We start from the raw sequence: 18,187 nt of genomic DNA on the forward strand, positions 1-18,187 counted from the left end.
GGTGCGATCTCGGCTCACTACAACCTCCACCTCCCAGGCTCAAGCGATTCTCATGCCTCAGCCTCCCAAGTAGCTGGGACCACAGGTGTGCACCACCATGCCTGGCTAATTTGATTTTTCAGTTTGTTCAGGTTTTTACTTGTTAGGAAAGAGTGGCAACTTCCAAATTTCTTACATGCTGAACCAGAAACTGTTTTGTTAGTCTTTTAGGATTCACCTTAAGTCTTTTCCTCCAGGGAGTCTTCCCCAACTTTCAGGTCTGCATTAGGGACCCCTATGATGTGCTCCTGTAGATGCTTTTTGTTTCCCATAGCTTTTATACTTACGTATTGTGATTGTCAATTCACCTGTCAGATTCCCCCCTCAGACTGTTGGCTCTGTGTGGAAAGGACGGTCTACCTTATTCATTCCTGTATTCTCAGCATCATCTATCAATGCCTGGCATATAATAGGTATTGAATAAATATGTGTTGGGTGAATAAATGAATGAATGAAACAGGTTATTCTCTATAATTACAAATAAATTAGAAGCAGCTGTTAAATATAATTAATTCACTCAATCAATCACTATTTACTAAGGGCCTATCACGTGCCAGGCACTAGGTTAAGAAACTGATTACGAAAAAGCCACAGAAATACGGATACATGTTTATAACACAATTTAATGAAAAAAAAAAAACCCAGAATACATGTATGTACACCATGATTTAAACTCTTTAAAATATGTAGGAGGCAGCCTGATATTGCACAGTGGTTTTAAGAGTCTCTATTTTTAGTTAAAGTCTCTTTCTTCAAATGAAATCTTAGAAGGCCAATATATAAAACATAAAAAGCAGAGATTTTCTGATTGATGTAGGGGTGGAGGCCAGAGCCTGCCTACTCTTCTTTTCCTAGTCTGTTCTCTGTGCTATTGTCTGTCCTCTGTGCTACTGCCACCTTCCCAAGCCAGAAGGAAGCCACTGTGGCACCTCACAGGGGATTATTTGAAAGTCCCCAAAATAGACTTCTGGTTAAACATTGCAGTTTAAAAACCTGTGTTTTTCTTTGATCTCTTTCAAAATGCTACTAAAATGACAGCAAAGAAGCCAAAAAGGCCCAAGTCTACAAGACAGAAAGAATAGGTGAAAAGTCCATGTCATCTCATTTTTGGAGATGGACATGGACAGGGGCTGAAACTGCAGTATCAGCAGATGGGGAGCTTAAGAAGGAAGTTAGTTCATGGTAAAGCACAGCACAAAGTCCCCAGAATTGGAGGCACCAGATTCTTCTGAAAGAGAAGGTAAGAGGTGGAGCCGAAAATGGGAGGTTTATGGAAAGTCTTTGGAGAAAGTACTCAGACCTCTGGATTCCTTCCTCATCTCTTAGCAGCCTCTCTCCTGTCCTGGCAGAAACCAGGTTTACTCTCTTGGGAAACCAAACCACAAGAGGATCTGGGGACACAGACCAGCCAAGGATGGTAGAGATGCCTCACTGAAATAGGAGAATTAAGTGATTGGCTTAGGGTTGGGAATGCGACATTTTTAAATTCTGAAGCTGGAAGTGTGGGGAAGATAGTGTGTGTATCCTGCAGTTGTTCAGGTCCTTGTTCTAGTCCTTGAGATTCCTGGCTGCAACTGTTTCCTGTAACTCTTTAATTCTATGAAATACCCAGTATTCTTCTATTTTTCTCTGCTTGGGCTGCATTAACAAAGTATCACAGATTGGGTGGCTGAAAATGGGAATTTAATTCCTTGTGACTTTGGAGACTAGAAATCTGAGATCCAGGTGTCATGGGGGTGGGTTGCACTCTGGGAACTCTCTCTTCTTGCTTGCACATAGCCCTCCTCTCTGCATCTTCATATGGCCTTCCCTCTGCGTGTGTTTGTCCTAATCTCACTTTCTTATAGGGACACCAGTTAGATTAGATTGGGATCCATCCGAATGGCCTCAATTTACCTTAATTAGCTCTTTAAAGGTCCTTTGTCAAATATGGTTATATTTGGAGGTACTGGGAGTTAGGACTTCAACACACGAATTTTGGGGAGACAAAATTCAGTCTATAATGCCTTCTACTATTGCTGGCAAATAAATAGCTTTTGAGATAATTTAAGCGATTTCATATTTAGTTTCTGTTGCTTGCACTCACAGAGAGCTCTGACTTATACTATTCACTTGCCTCTTGGATATTGCCTTTTGTCCATTATAGTCATCATTAACTGTTATTTAAACCTGCCTTACCATTAACCTTTTCCTATGTTTCTGTTCCTTAAGATGAGAGGTAGATCATAGTTTGCATGACCCATGGAGTCGGATGACCAAAGTAGTAAAGTTCTGTTTGCTGGCTGCCTGATCTTTGGTGAAGTTCTCTGTGCCTCAATTTCCTTATCTGTAAACTGGGGATGGTGATAATAACAGATATTCACAGAGTTGTTGTGAAGATTAAATGTCTTAATAAATGTAAAGCACTTAGACCAGACTGGCTTATGGTAAGTGTTATGTAGGTTCATGCTATCATTTATTCATTCAGTAGTCTCTATAGGGAATAGCCACGTGCCATGGACATGGTAGATACTTAGTAAATATGTATTCATTCTCTCTTGTTAATGTATGTGTTATAATAGGTGATTCTCAAAGTTATCTTCAAATTCTTATTACTCCGTATATTGTTATCTGACAGTGTAATGATATCTGAAGCTCGTATCTTAAATACTTTAAACAATTTGATACAACAAACAAAAATAGAGTCATTTTCTTCTGTATTGGAAGCTGTGCTGTGTTGGATGAGAGACTGGGGTGGAAGTAGGGATTGCAGGCTTCTGGTCCTGGCTATGCCCTCACACTGTGACACTCTGGACAAGTCTATACTCTTGCCTCGTTTATTTACACACTAAGGCTGGACTATGTAAGTTTTAGGTTATTTAATGTTTTATATCACTTATCTTTGAAAGGTCATCTTAGGTGAGCTGCTCAGAGTCTTTAAAAGCTACATTTCATTTCCCCCTCCTTTCTTACTTTAAATATAATGGTAATTAAAATGTGTTGGAATTATAATATATATTAGATGCATCCCTGGGTATCAGTTACAAGAATGAGAAAGAAATTATTAACAGTTGGCAAAGATTAGTATCAGTTGTAGTATCTTGTGATAAATTGAGAATTTTATTTACTAATGAGTAACCTCTCCTCCCCCATACAAAAAACTAGTGTGCTTATAAAAGAATTAAAAAACGGAATTTTATTTGATTGGATTTTAACTTCTTAGCCATTCTTAATATTTTTGGAATAGCATTTTGGGTCCTGACCTTCTAAGTCAATTTGTTAGTCTGCAAATGTAGTGTCTCTGGCACGGCTGGGAAGTGGTGGGGGATGTGGGGTGGGTGGGTGCAAGAAAAGTAAAATATATGATGTTCACTCTTGACAAACCGATTTTGTGCTGTGAACACCCACACTTGCGCACAATACTCAGACATATTAACACATGCGCATGCACTCTCCAATATGTGCAAAGTAACATCACATTCCTTCTTTCACTCAACAAAAATGTGTTGATTGCTCACTCTGTTCCTGGGGATCTGTGTGAACCAAGACAAAGTTGACACTGTAGTTAGATATATCTCTCTGAATAAAAGAGTAAGTTTAAGGTGGAGTGAGGGTTAATTCTCTGTTTATAAGCCTCAAGGGTGAATTCACACTGAGCAGCAGGGGGCAGTGTTCTCAGGCAGGGCAGCTCTCCAGAGGATCTGCAAGGAAGCAGAGTGTGCCTTGTGTGACTGGTGTTATCCAGCAGATCATTTTTTAACACCCCACTACTCCTTACAGCATTATTTTTGGTAATAATAATGAAATGAATAAAAGAAAATGGACTGAAAAGAAACATGGTGAGATTTTATTTTATTGAACTTTGTATATGTAATCATTCCAATAAAATGAAAATAAAATAATAAAATACATTTTATGGTATCAAAAAAGGGGAAAGTAGTGGAGTAATATTTTAATTACATTAATGTTTTCAAACAAAAGAGAGAATACATACACCTACATACTAGACTGCCATAAAATGAATAACATTATTGTACAATAGTAATTATATAAGAAAAAGAACAATAAAAAAGACATCAACTTCAATTTTTAAAGATATTATTCAAAGTGTGAAATACTGCACATGTGAAATAAACTTGCAGTTACCAAAAGAATTACACCTTGTGGTTTACACTGCTTTATTATTTTAAATTTTAATTATATATAAAAACTCCAAGTGAGTTTTCATGAGAGCACTAAATTGGATGAGAGAGAATTGAGGTAGCCCAAGTTCCGTCACAATCGCCGTACTGCCAATGTTTATTCCAAATCTAGTGTTTAAATGCAGAAGCAGATAGTCCCACATTGGTTGGAGCATGAAGTGTACCCAAAGCAAGCACAAATGTGAATGATTCTGAACCATCCGGAACTTAACTCTCAAACAAGAGCGTGTAGATAAGTCCATTTATGTCAAGTCTTCTCTGAGTTAACTCCCACGTAGGAGTTATTACTAAAGGAGAAAATGTGTTTCCTAAGAGATAAGCAGTAGCATTCCTGATTTTATTTATTATGAAATTGAATAATAACCACAGAAACTTTTTAGACTGCAGACCAACAAAAGATTTAGCGGGGAGGGGGACAGCATTTGACCACTGTGTAGAATCGCCAATGTGTGAATATAGTAAAAGCAAATCAGCTTTTAGTCCATTTAATTATTGTTTTAAAATTCTCTATAGAAAATGTGTCTCCTTATTGCCTGAGACTACTCCTATTACCACTGTTGGTCTACCAATGTCATCGGCAATTGGAAACAATGATATAGGGACTGGACTGTAAATTAAAGCCATATGTATTTAGCTATAGTGGAACCAGCTCTACATGGGAACCTCATGAAGCCCCAGTTGACACTCCGGATCTTGCAACAGGGTGAAGAGTCTGTTCAAAGTTGCTTTGCATAGGTTCTGAAATGGCTGCATAAGCTGGTTAATAGATAACCAGTCATTTTATAAAATAAGAGTTAGGGTGCACATGTTTATGTGTGGGAGTGTGCATGTGTACACATGGGGTAAAGTCAAGAAAGGTGGTAAAAAGCACTAAGAATAAGCATAAGATGAATTTGTGCCCTCTCCTGGAAACAATAGGAAATTTTGGGCTTAAAAGTAACATGGATTTAAACAGCCTCTCCAAGTTTAAAATACCTCAAAGCATTTAATTCTTACTGTTAGTTTCCCTGTGAGTTTGCTGAGATGTCTATTACCAGTTCAACAAGGAGGCATATGTGATAGGGATACTCAATGGTACTTTCCCCCAGGATGAATTTATGGATCGATAGATGAGTTTTGGACATATGTATAAGAAAAGAAAAGAACCAAACTTAGTGACAAGCAACCATTTAAAGCTATTATTTAGAAGTATTCACTTACAGAAACTGTACGTACAGATATTCACTGAAGAAAAATCTCCTGCGTGTGCACCAGGAGACATGTTATGAAAATGTTCTGACAGTTTGAGGTTATTGATCCTCAGCTATGGTTTTCTGCTCAATGCTACTAATGACCCTCCAAAAAGACCACCTTCTTTTGAGTGCAGAGAGGTGGTTTTGGTCATTACTGTGGAGAAGCTCTTGTAACTCTCTCACTGCAGAAACCATGCTGTTGTAGTGTTCCTCCTGCTTAGCCAGCTGGGCCTACTGCCCGCTGCTCCAGGTGTCCCAGGTCTTCCATGGCACAGCTCAGGATCACACTACCTCATGCCTGACACCACCCGCCTCCTCCCTCCTACCCTGGGCCCTCCTTGTCTCCAGGTGCAAGACACAACAGGACCACTGGGGGCGCACTGGCTTGATAGGGCCTGGAGACCCCAGGCTGCGGGCAGAAAGGAAGTGTCCCTGGCTTGTGCCTGCTCGCTGACTTGTGTTCTGAGACTCATATAAGGGGCCAGGTAACAATGCTAGAAGCTGATGCCCAGTGAAACAAATTTTTTTTTTTTTTTTTTTTTAAGACAGAATCTCACTCTGTCACCCAGTGTGGAGTGTGGAGGCAGGATCTCGGCTCACTGCAAACTCTGCCTCCCAGGTTCAGACTCTTGTGCCTCGGCATCCCAAGCAGCTGGAATTACAGGCGCCACCATCACGCCCAGCTAATTTTTGTATTTTTAGTAGAGATGGGGTTTCGCCATGTTGGCCAGGATGATCTCGAACTCCTGGCCTCAAGTGATCTGCCCACCTTGGCCTCCCAAAGTGCTGGGATTACAGGCGTCAGCCACCGCGAAGCAAATTTTAAGTACTAAGTGAAGTACTTAAAAAAGCCCCAGTGAAGCAAATTTTAAGTACTAAGAGGCAGATGATAGGCAATAACCCATAAACAAATTCTTCCTCTTCTTCTCTTCCAAAGGATTCTTCTGAGAAATGTTTCCATGTGGGCCTCTCTGGAAACTTCCAGGTGACAGAGCAACCAATAGTGCTTTCTAGTGAAGCAAGGTCAGCCCAATAATCTTCTCTTTGCTTTCCTGCCTTCCTGTGTCACTGGCCTGCCCCCGTTCACTCCTGCTCCCTTGGGTTTGCACCCCTCTAGTGAAGCTTTAGAATGTAAATTTTGCCTCAGCCTATAATTTCTAGGAAACCTAGACTCAGACAAAGAATGTTTACTGCAGTAAAATTGTCACAATGATCATTGTTTTATAATCACAAAATAAGTAATTAAACCATCAGTACAAAGTAAAAGAAGAAAAAGTAGACAAAAAAGTATTTTCAAAACCAGAAACTAGAATTAAAGCAAACACAGGCTCAGTGCAAAGAATAGAGTTCATTTCTATTCTTTCTCTGTTGCTTATTTTCAAGCTGTCTTGTACACATTATATTTTAGATGTACAATATTATGAAAAAATTGAGCTCCTTAAGAAATGCTTAAATATATGGATGCCAATGATTAGTCTACAAAAGAAAAAGTAATATTCAGAAAAGTAGTAGTTGTTTCAGACATAACTTTAATATATGTCATTATATAAAATTGGCTTGAGTTTCAGAAGGTCGGCTAAGAGCTCTGGAGTCAGGTTGACCTGGGATGAAAAGCCCAGCTGTAGCCATCACGTAGAAGTTACCAAGTCTCTTTAAGCTTCAGTTTTTCCTCCTCTTTTAGATAAAGATGGGATAGTACATAAGTCATAGGGTTATTATAGGTTTTAAGTGAGATAATTTAGTATGTGGCCCACAGTGCTCAATAAACATTATTATTATGACCCATAATAGTTCCAGTGAGGAAAACTAATTCTTTGTGAGCAATAGTTGGTGTTGAGCAAAGCTATATTAATGCTAGTTATCTTGGGAAAGATGAATTCTAGTTGGAACTTTTGCAATAGAAAGCAGGATGTGATTTTTTCATCATTTTAAGAATGTGGTGTGTGTGTGTGTGTGTGTGTGTGCGTGTGAACTCATTCAATCCGTTTTATGGAGCACCTACCTTGGGCCCAACAATTTTTCTAGGCACAAAGTTAGATGGAAGTCAAGGTAGAGTACGTCCCTGTCCTCAAGGATTTTCTGTTCATGAGAAACAGCTTATTATTGTTCTTCGTTTGTTTTCTTTTGCAAAAGGAGCAGTTCAGCACTTGGCAGGGAGACAAGAGTTCAACACCCCAGGACAGAGTGAAAACCTAAGGTTTGTATTTTTGATACACAAAGTGCTCTTTTGAAGGAAACCAAAAAATGTCAAGTTTCTGGCAAGATATGGAAAGAGGACAGAAGGAGACCAGAGTCCAAGCACCAGAGAGCAAAGATGTGGAAAGTGGTCCTAGTTAGGAGCTGTTGCCCCGGAAATGTTGAGGGCACAAGCTGTAAGCAGGATTGCAGTGGAGACAGCTAGTGTCAGAAGCCCTGCCGAGTCAGTCCTTCACACGGGCTGTCCAGCCTTCAGCATGGGGGTCTCAGCATGGCAGGCCTGCACCTGCTAAAATTTCTGTCTTCGCAGTGGTGAGAATCGGCTCCTTCCGCACTTGTAAGAGCAAATTTGGTTCTGCCACTATCTGATTGCCTGGTGCTCACGCCTCACTTCCCTGTCAAGCCAGGTCGTCATAAAACCAGAGAGGACTTCACTTCTCCTTAGCAATTATCAATTCTGTGAAACTGATTACTCCAAACTGTATGTATAGACTTATCAACGAAGAAAGACTTTGCCAGATCATCTTTTAAAATTAAACCTCAACTTTGATGTACTCGCTGTGCTCTAACCACACCTGTCTTTTTTCTTGTTCCTCAACGATGTCATGTTTCTGTTACAGGGTCTTAGCATATGCTATTCCTTCTGCCTGGAGTGCGCAGCCCCAGACCGTCACACGACTGGCCACATTGCTCAGACTTTAGCCTAGATGTCACCTCTTTATAGAAGCCTTCTCTGACCACCCTATTTAATGTTGATCACTCCGCCTGCAGCCCAGATGCCAGCTAATAAATTCCCTCCTACTCCTCCATTCTTTCTTTAATTTTTATGCCTCATGTGAAAAGTATCAAGTCAATCACATACTTCAGTTCATGGTATACTATTGTTACATTTTTTTTTTTTTTTTTTTTTTTTGAGACGGAGTCTCGCTCTGTCGCCCAGGCTGCAGCGCAGTGGCCGAATCTCAGCTCACTGCCAGCTCCGCCTCCCGGGTTTACGCCATTCTCCTGCTTCAGCCTCCGAGTAGCTGGGACTACAGGCGCCCGCCACCTCGCCCGGCTAGGTTTTGTATTTTTTAGTAGAGACGGGGTTTCACCGTGTTAGCCAGGATGGTCTCGATCTCCTGACCTCATGATCCGCCCGTCTCGGCCTCCCAAAGTGCTGGGATTACAGGCTTGAGCCACCGCGCCCGGCCTGTTACATTTCTTTCATGGATATTTTCCCCATAAATCCCTGGTTTCCATTTCCATTGCCTCTCCTTTCATATATTCATTCACTATAAGGCATTACATGTATATCCTTGTCTAAAAATGTAATATTGTCAAATGTAAGTTATTATTTGGCATATTATATGTTTCACTAATAGTATTGTGCAATAGACCTTGTTGTAGGTATCATGTTTTGTATTCACCAGTGTGTTCTAAAGACCCATCTGTATCTGTTATATATGTATGCACACTTGGTTCATTGCTTCTAACTGATCCTTGGTATCCTGCAGTGTGCATTCATCCCTGTCTGGATACAGTCAGCTCCCAAATTCCATAAACAACTCCTCTGTAAGTAACCTTCTTCTGACAGGGGGTAGAATTACTCAGAGTCCAGATGCTGCCATTGTTATCTGTTCCTCACCCTGGCCAGGCTGTAGCACTGCCCTGATATTATTCCATCACCTCCGTGTAGCAGATATTTTGTCTCAAGGTGGTGCCAGGCCAGGCGATTATCTGCCAGGGACAGTGGTTGGAGAGAGGAAACAGCCTGCAACTCTGCCTGCACCATGTCCTAACAGTGACTTTCTCTGCTCAGCCTATGGTTTACCCACAGCAGGTCACAGCCACCCTTTCTCTCTGCCCAGGGGTTTCTTATGGTTTTTACCTAGATTTACATCGACTTGTAGATCGGTACACCCCTCTCTTGCTTCTGGGGCAACATCAGGGTTGGAATTTGTGGAGGTCCTTATAGTCTTCATAATGCTAATCACTACCTGGAATTATCATCTTTTTTTATTGGTTTACTTGCTTATTGTCTGTCTCCCTCACTGTAAGACTGTAAATGCCACATGAGCAAGGACCTTATCTGAACACCTTCCTAGGTTTGGGGATATCCCACCACATGCATACCACTGAGGGGCAGAGATGCCTTCCAGTGTAGAAACAGCCAGGACCATATAGTCACAGCCCCAGGCAGCCTCACAGCTAAAGCGCAGGCATTTCTTCTCTATTTGACCATCAGACCAACCTGTGAATCCCAAGATGGAGAAATGAAGTCACCAAGACAGTGGAGAATTCACTGGTGGGCGCAGCTGTAGTGGCAGCAGTAGCACTTATGGCAACAGTTTCAGGAGTAGCAGTTGGTATCCTGCCTCCAAAGACAGAATGTAAGACCACCAGCAGCACTGCCTTTACCAGACTGGTACTAGGACCTAATTTTGGAAGCGGTTCTTCCTATCTAGCCTTTGGGCTACCTAATATCCTTTCAACAAATTTGTCATTTCCTAAATCAGTCAGAATCAACTTTTAGTGTGTAAACTGAGAACCCCCAGTAGAACTACTAGCCACAATGTCCCCTTTTATTGTCTAAGTCCATTTGAGCTGAACTTTCTGTCACTTGAAGACAGAAGCTCCCTAACTCGGGGTCCTCAACTCCCAGGCCACACAGCAGGAGGTGAACAGTGGGCTGGCAAGCAGGGGAGGCTTCATCTGTATTTATAGTCACTTCCCATTGCTTGCATCACCGCCTGAGCTCTGCTTCCTTCAGATCAGCAGTGGCATTACATTCTCATAGGAGTGGGAACCCTATTGTGAACTGTGCATGTGAAGGATCTAGGTTGTGTGCTCCTCATGAGAATCAATGCCTAATGATCTGTCACGGTCTCCCATCACCCACAGATGGGACTGTCTTGTTGCAGGAAAACAAGCTCAGGGCTCCCACTGATTCTACATTATGGTGAGTTGTATAATTTTTTCATTGTATATTACAATGTAATAATAATAGGAATAAAGTGCACAATAAATATGATGTGCTTGAATCATCCCAAAACTATCCCCCACCCTTATCCTGTCCATGGAAAAATTGTCTTCCATGAAACCAGTCCCTGGTGCCAAAAAGGTTGGGACAACTGCCCTAACTGAGGTAAGAGTATGGGCAGTAAGTGTTTTCAGTGCACTGAGTGATTAAAGATTGTTGCGCAGGGTGGGTGCACAGTTGAACTGATCTCAGTGCATCCACTGGCAAGGAGATGGTAGCAGGAAATAGGCACGTGGTGGCTTCAGTAACAGAGAGGACTGCAGGGCAGACCTGAGCTTAGTAGCCTGGCTTCTCCAGGAGCTGAGGTTGAGCATCATGCCGGCTCCATCTCCCTCTTTGTTGTGGATAAGGCAGGTAGGAAGAATGACAGATTGCCTTACCCTTTCTAACTGTTGTGTGCTCTCCATACCCCACCCAATCCTACTTCAATATTGTCACCTAAGGCTTCACAAACCCACACTTGTGCGAGTCCAGCTGTCTGTGGTCTATACTGTCAAGGAACATATCTGATTCTGAGATGCTCAGGAAAGTGTGCTCCCAACTGGCCCTTATCCAGACTAATTTACTTGCTGAGTATCCCCAGGGCACAGGGACAATCATTTGGGGTTGCGGCTTTGTTCATAAGGTCATCAAGACAGGAGGATATGAGGCAGAATCACCACATAAGGTAAGAGTACATTTAGAAATTCTCTTGAATGAATAATACTTGCTTTATCACTATGCTTATTTCTCTGTTTCTACTTGCTCTCATATTTTGGCTTGGTTATTTGTTACTGTCTTGTTAGCTTTTTGATGCCTCTAGTTTTGTTTTTATTTTTGATATTGTTGTTTTCTTTTCTTTTTTTCTTTTTTTTTTGAGACGGAGTCTCGCTCTGTCACCCAGGCTGGAGTGCAGTGTCACAATCTCAGCTCACTGCAGCCTCCGCCTCCCGGGTTCAAGTGATTCTCCTGCCTCAGCCTCCCGAGTAGCTGGGATCACAGGTGCCCACAACCATGCCAGACTAATTTTTGTATTTTTAGTAGAGACAGGGTTTCATCATCTTGGCCAGGCTGGTCTCGAACTCCTGACCTCAGGTGATCCGCCTGCTTCGGCCTCCCAAAGTGTTGGGATTACAGGTGTGAGCCACTGCGCCCAGCCGTTGTTGTTGTTTTTTCTGATTTAGCCGCATCTTTTGTTATTTTCAGTGGGAGAATGGTCCAAAATATCTTGGTTGCCATATTGTCAGAAATGTCAATCTTCTATTGTTTTTTAAATTTCATCATTCTTATTTTTCATTCTTATTTAATTCTTCATTTAATTGGTTCTTTAAATCTCTTTGACATTTTAAGATAATTTCTCATTCCCTGCCTATATTTTCAAGGTTGTTCGATATTTCTCTAAAATTGTTAAACATAGTATTTTGTATTTTGTATATGATATATCCAATATCGAAAACACCCATCCTGCCACTACAGGAAAAGTTTTGCCCAAGAATGAACCAACATAGTGAAAAACAGAGCTAAGACAAACCAAGGCTAACTGCTGATTTAATTCCCTAGATCCAGCTATTCTTGAAGCCTTCTCAGTTACACAAACCAATAATACTTAAATACTTTTTTTACTTAAACTATTTTCTGTTTCCATTACTTACAACCAAAATGGTTCTGATTAATACATAGAATAATGTGAATATTTTTTATTCTGATTTTTATTCTGACTTTATAAAAAAGAACTTTTACAATTATACATTACGCTTGGATAAATGTATGTGTAAATATTTGGTTTGGATGGAGGATGTACACTGAAATGTTAACATCAGGCTTCTGCGGAAGATGAGTTGGAAGGGATGAAGGAGACATTAATATCTTTTTCTGGCAGGATGCGGTGGCTCACACCTGTAATCCCAGCATTTTGAAGGTGGAGGCGGGCGGATCACCTGAGGTCGGGAGTTCGAGACCAGCCTGACCAACATGGAGAAACCCCCATCTCTACCAAAACATACAAAAATTAGCTGGATGCAGTGGCAGGCACCCATAATCCCAGCTGCTCGGGAGGCTGAGACAGGAGAATCACTTGAACCTGGGAGGCGGAGGTTGCAGTGAGCTGAGATCGTACCATTGCACTCCAGCCTGGGCAACAACAGCAAAACTCCATCTCAAAAAAAATATACATATATATATATTTTTTTTTCTTTGTCACCTATGCAATGTTTGACCTGCAAGTGCTTATATCTTTTGTAATTGTTTAAATCCTACAAAATTTTAAATGACTATTGCATATACTTTGTGTTTTTCCAAATATAAGATTTTATAAAGAAGAGAATGATGTAAGTGACCCGGGGACAGTGAGGGGAGCTTAAATTTGAAACTAGAAAAAATTTTGAACAAAGTAATCATAATTGTTAGCTGATGAAAAACTAGAAAAGATTTTCTGAGTAAATTCTTGATTTCAGAAATTAGCTATAATTTATATTGCTCTTAATATCTTACCTTTGAATATAAATGATTAATGCCCTTTAAAATGTCCTTTTTTCTAGCTAACCTGATGTACATATGACATTAATCCAATAGACTTGGGAATAAGGTACAGGGGGCTTTCCTGAATGATTCAAGTATATCCCCATTCATATTAAGAAAACAAAGTATTGGCCAGGCGTGGTGGCTCACGCCTGTAATCCCAGCACTTTGGGAGGCCGAGGCCAGCGGATCACCTGAGGTCAGGATCACCAAGACCAGCCTGTCCAATATGGTGAAACCCCATCTCTACTAAAAATACAAAGCCAGCCGAGCATGGTGCTGGGCGCCTGTAATTCCAGCTACTCGAGAGGCCTAGGCAGGAGAATCGCTTGAACCCCGGAGGCAGAGGTTGCAGTCAGCCAAGACTGTGCCATTGCACTCCAGCCTGGGCAAAGAGCAAAACTCCGTCCCCCCCGCCAAAAAAAAGAAAGAAAGCAAAGTATTAAGTTATTTCATGGACCTGGAAATTTGTCTTTATCAAATTCTAATTCTGAGTTAAAAAACAAATTATAAGTTCTTATCACAATCTGTTTTGCAATATGTTTTAAATGATTACTTATTACAACGTTGGACACTTTTTTCCTGGAGACATCTTTCGTTTCTTGATTATGAATGTAACCAAGTGTCTGAACTGCTTAAATGATAAAAAATCTTTATCTCATAATTTTATGAAAACATAATTTAGATACATAGGTGTACAATATTTACATTTGCATTATTTAGTAAGATGGGCTTTTCCCCTGCTGGAGGCTGGGGAATGAGATTATTGGGAACACTGGTGGCAGAGTGCAGGGGAAAACACACACTGCCAACTCTTGCCTTGGAGTGGCATTTCACAGTCTTAACCTCACAGTATATTCCAAACCCATAAAAGGTCACTTGCCTTCTCTCACAAGCCTTTAATTCACTTGAGAGATGGGCTTAGACAAAGATAAAGCCCCTGTGAATTGGTAGTCTGGCTTTGGGGAAAGACTTACACAGTAACTAAGGTGTTGGATAAACAGATGCTACCCATTTACTTACAGATCTCATGACTATGATTATTGTATGAACATTTATTCATAGCACATAATAGCTGCCTTGAAGTTCCTTTTAACAGAAAAAGGATCAGTTTCAATATCATTAAAAGTTGGAAATTATTTCCTTAAATTTGGGTATATCAGATTATTAGATTTTGTTTTTGTAAATCCATGTTTATAGGTAGAAATGATCATGTCTTTGTGTAATTTATAGAAAAGGGTATTCTAGCAGAAAAGCATTTTAATGTACTGTGTATTAAATATTATCCATTAAATCCTTCAAAATGAAAATTTTGACAAATGATAGTGAGTGAAAGAAGTAAACAACACACCCTGAAAAGGCACAGTAATATGTAAATAATTTTTATCTTATAACATCCATTCCATAAGAGAGCATAATTGATTTTATTGATTTACACTACAGTCAACATTCTTGTAATGTAAAATTTAGCAGGTAGCTTAGACATTAAATTTTAAACTCAGAATCATCATCAATCTTTTATTTAGATCTGATAAGCTTCTGGAGTTGCTCCAACAGTGGAATCTTAATATGGTTCTCCCACACAGAAAAATTCACCTTTGGAATATTATGTCCTCTTTTCCAAATATGTAAACAAATGTATTACTTATTGTAATGGAAATAACATACAACTACATTTTTTTCCACTTTGCATTGCAATAAGGATTACGTTGCTTTGACTAACAGCTTATACTTTTTCCTCAGCTTTATTAACTCCAGCCAAGTCCTTAATTTTCATGAATAGAATGGAAAATGCTGTTCTTTTAATCTTCTGAGTTGAATTCTGGGTCATGCAAAGATTAAGTGAAGTGACTCCAAACCTAAAATCCTATAATTACGGAATGTCTGTTTAGATTGGTGCTTGGTCTTCTTTTTCCCTCTTCTAGATTGGGCAGAGAGCTTTCTGAACTGCAAATTAGGAAGGCCTTGACTTGTTTGTCTGTGGTAAAGCAAACAGATTTGAAGAGGCCATCTATTTAGCTACCATTTATTTTGTTTAATCTGAGATTAGGCCTAGGTTTACAAAAGAAATCTACTAAATTTAGAGTAAACAGAATTCCTGAAGGCAGCATTGCTTGATGGTATTTTCTTCTTATAGCCTCTTCTGAGTGGTTTGTGATTAAGGGATAAAAAAGTGACTATTTTAAGCTCTGAAAAATGTGAGGACACAGTTTTGGAAGAAATAGAAGGTAAATTGATCAAATAATTTACTAGGGAACTTCAAAATGGTGGCATAAGTTCTTTAAATGATTTTTTTTTTTTTTGAACTTGTAATAATTCCTCTGAAGATCTACTGGCTGTTTTTAACCACTGACCATCACCTAAGGGAAGACCATGTGACTCGTTACTATAACGGCCTGCATTAAAAAAAAAAAAAAACCCAGGGAAGGAAGACTTACAACTATAACCTAATTTCTAACTGGACTGTGGTGAAAAAGAAACTAGTCATAGCTGAAACTAGGGGCCAGGAGGGCTGCTTGCCTGTCCTGAGCAATCTGTAGTTGGCAAATCTTTAACTTTACATATAAAGACACCATTTTTTACAGTGAGATTGGGGTAAATTGTGTAAAGTCTCAAAGGGACCTAATACAGGACATTTACTAGATTCCAAATTTGACACTTTAAGGAAGACTGCAATAGGTAATGTGACCGTCCACCTTAGAGATAGTATTATTCATTAATGAAGGGTATTCGTTTAGTTTTGTTTTCATAACTCCAATAAATTTAAGAAATGTCTTTGTGGTCCTTAAAAGTAGAAAACATATTTACAATGCCATATTTTTCTACTTGCTGCTTTATCTGCTTGGAGAGCCTGCCTGGAGCAGCTAGATAAGTTGAAAGGAGTAAGAACTTGGGGCCAGGCAGCCAGAAGGGTGTGCATTCACGTTTCAGCATTCACGTTCATGAATTCAGTAGTTCAGTAGTTCAGTCAGAGGCTGGATGAGTGTGAGCGTGAAGCTTATGCTCCCTGCTTCCCAAGATGTTAAGTGGAATCAATAATAATTACATTGAGGAGATGTGAAATAATGAAGTAACATATGCAGGGTGCCTAGTTCATAGTAGATGCTTCAAAATGACGCTTTCCTTCGTCTTTCCCTTATGTTTGCCTGGTAAATCACCCATCCTTCAGATGGACTCAACGACTCTCTTACCGTCCAGCTCTCAAGTCCCTTCTCTTGTGAAAATGGAAAAGTTGAACTACAGTTGAGATATTATTCCCAGGTGTTCTTTGGAACACAGGGGATTTCTCCAAAAGACACAGAACAAATTGCCTCCAAACAGCCGAGATTCCAGCAGAAGCCGGAGTAGCAGACTACTTGGATCTTCGAAGTACCTGGCCCTGAGTCAGTTAAGGAAGATCGTTTCTTCTCTTTTGTACAATCCTATCATGAGAGCTGCGAAGTGAACTAAGAGCTTCTGCCTTCATCATTGACCTCCCAATCCTAATAATATGTTCACTGGCCAACTTCCTAGTCAATTTGTCTTTTTGGATATAATGTTCCTCTACTGTTTGCCTGATTGAGAAATCTGCTACAGAACATGACCAGTTAGCATTCCCACCAACCCCAGTGCTACACTGACTGTCTTTCGATGGACTTTCCTCCTTGCTGCCTGTCTGAGGTCCCAGACCTTCAGAGTGACCCTCACAGCACTGCCTAAGTTTCCATCATACTTCTGTCAAGAGAGACAGCTAAATCAATATTTTTAATGTGCTTTGCTGCCAGAATTCGATGATCTGTCACAGTTCTTGCCTAATACACCCAATCATTATTGTTAAAATGTTTTTTAGCTTTGTTTGTAGAATTGCTTTAACTGGTTCCATCTCTGGGAGCTACACTTTGAAATATAACTTTAGCAACATTTTACTATACTTTTTCACAACCCAGAGCAGTACTATTTTATGCTTAGTGGTTAATCTAATTCCATAAATCTTTTGCAACTATCCTCTATTCTTTTTCTTGTAATTTCTACCTGGGAAGGTTTTTACTGATAATCATCCTATCCTGAGTCATCCCACAAACCAATCTGTCTCCAATCATTGCTTCTAACCTACAGACTAAGCATAACTTCGGCTAAATGATCTTTGATAAGATGCTATGACTCTATAAAGTCTTTGATATTCATGTCTAAATTTAATCAATCACTTGTAGATTTTCATAGAATCAATCTTTCACTTCTACAATTGGGAGTATTTGTAAGTTGTTTATCTTAAACAGTTCCTCTATCATGCTTTTCACTTAAATAAAGCAACCCCTTCAAATCAATTTTCTGTCATGTCTATGATGTTATTATTTCATGGCATGGGTCAAGGGTCTACAAACTTTTTCTGTTAAGACCTAGATAGTAAATATTTTAAGCTTTTCAGGCCATCCAGTCTCTGCTGCAACTACTCAGTTCTGCCATTGTAGCACTAAAGCAACTATAGACAATACATAAATGAGTGAGCATGGCTGTGAGCCAATATAACTTTATTTATGAATGCTGGAATTTGAATGTCAAGTAATTTTCATGTGTCATAAAGTATTACTCTTTTTTTTAACCGTTTAAAAATGTAAAAATTATTCTTAGTGTGTGGGCTGTACAAAAGCTGGCAGAGGGCCAGATTTGCCTGGGAGTTATAGTTTTCTGACTACAGTATAGTTTATGGCCAGGAGCAGATTCAGGTTTTGTGGGAACTGAGCTCTTTACAATTAGGGGGCCCTCTTTAAGAAAAGGAATACAAGGAGGGACGCGGTGGCTCGAGCCTGTAATCCCAGCACTTTGGGAGGCCGAGACGGGCGGATCACGAGGTCAGGAGATCGAGACCATCCTGGCTAACACAGTGAAACCCCGTCTCTACTAAAAAATACAAAAACTAGCCGGGTGAGGTGGCGGGCGCTTGTAGTACAAGCTACTCGGGAGGCTGAGGCAGGAGAATGGCGTAAACCCGGGAGGCGGAGCTTGCAGTGAGCTGAGATCCAGCCACTGCACTCCAGCCTGGG

The 18,187-nt window shown here is 40.1% G+C and overlaps 1 long non-coding RNA gene across 1 annotated transcript; it reads left to right on the plus strand.

Moving 5' to 3' along the window:
- Positions 1–1,056: 1,056 nt before the first annotated feature.
- LOC108535871 (uncharacterized) lies at positions 1,057–17,470 on the plus strand. The gene is made up of 5 exons (XR_001887348.1): positions 1,057–1,279; positions 7,586–7,649; positions 11,114–11,337; positions 13,187–13,365; positions 16,336–17,470. It is a non-coding gene; the product is annotated as an uncharacterized LOC108535871 (long non-coding RNA).
- The last annotated feature ends 717 nt before the right edge of the window (positions 17,471–18,187 follow it).

The sequence above is a fragment of the Rhinopithecus bieti genome, unplaced genomic scaffold, assembly GCF_001698545.2.
Source record: "Rhinopithecus bieti isolate Rb0 unplaced genomic scaffold, ASM169854v2 scaffold_12642, whole genome shotgun sequence".
NCBI lineage: Eukaryota > Metazoa > Chordata > Mammalia > Primates > Cercopithecidae > Rhinopithecus > Rhinopithecus bieti.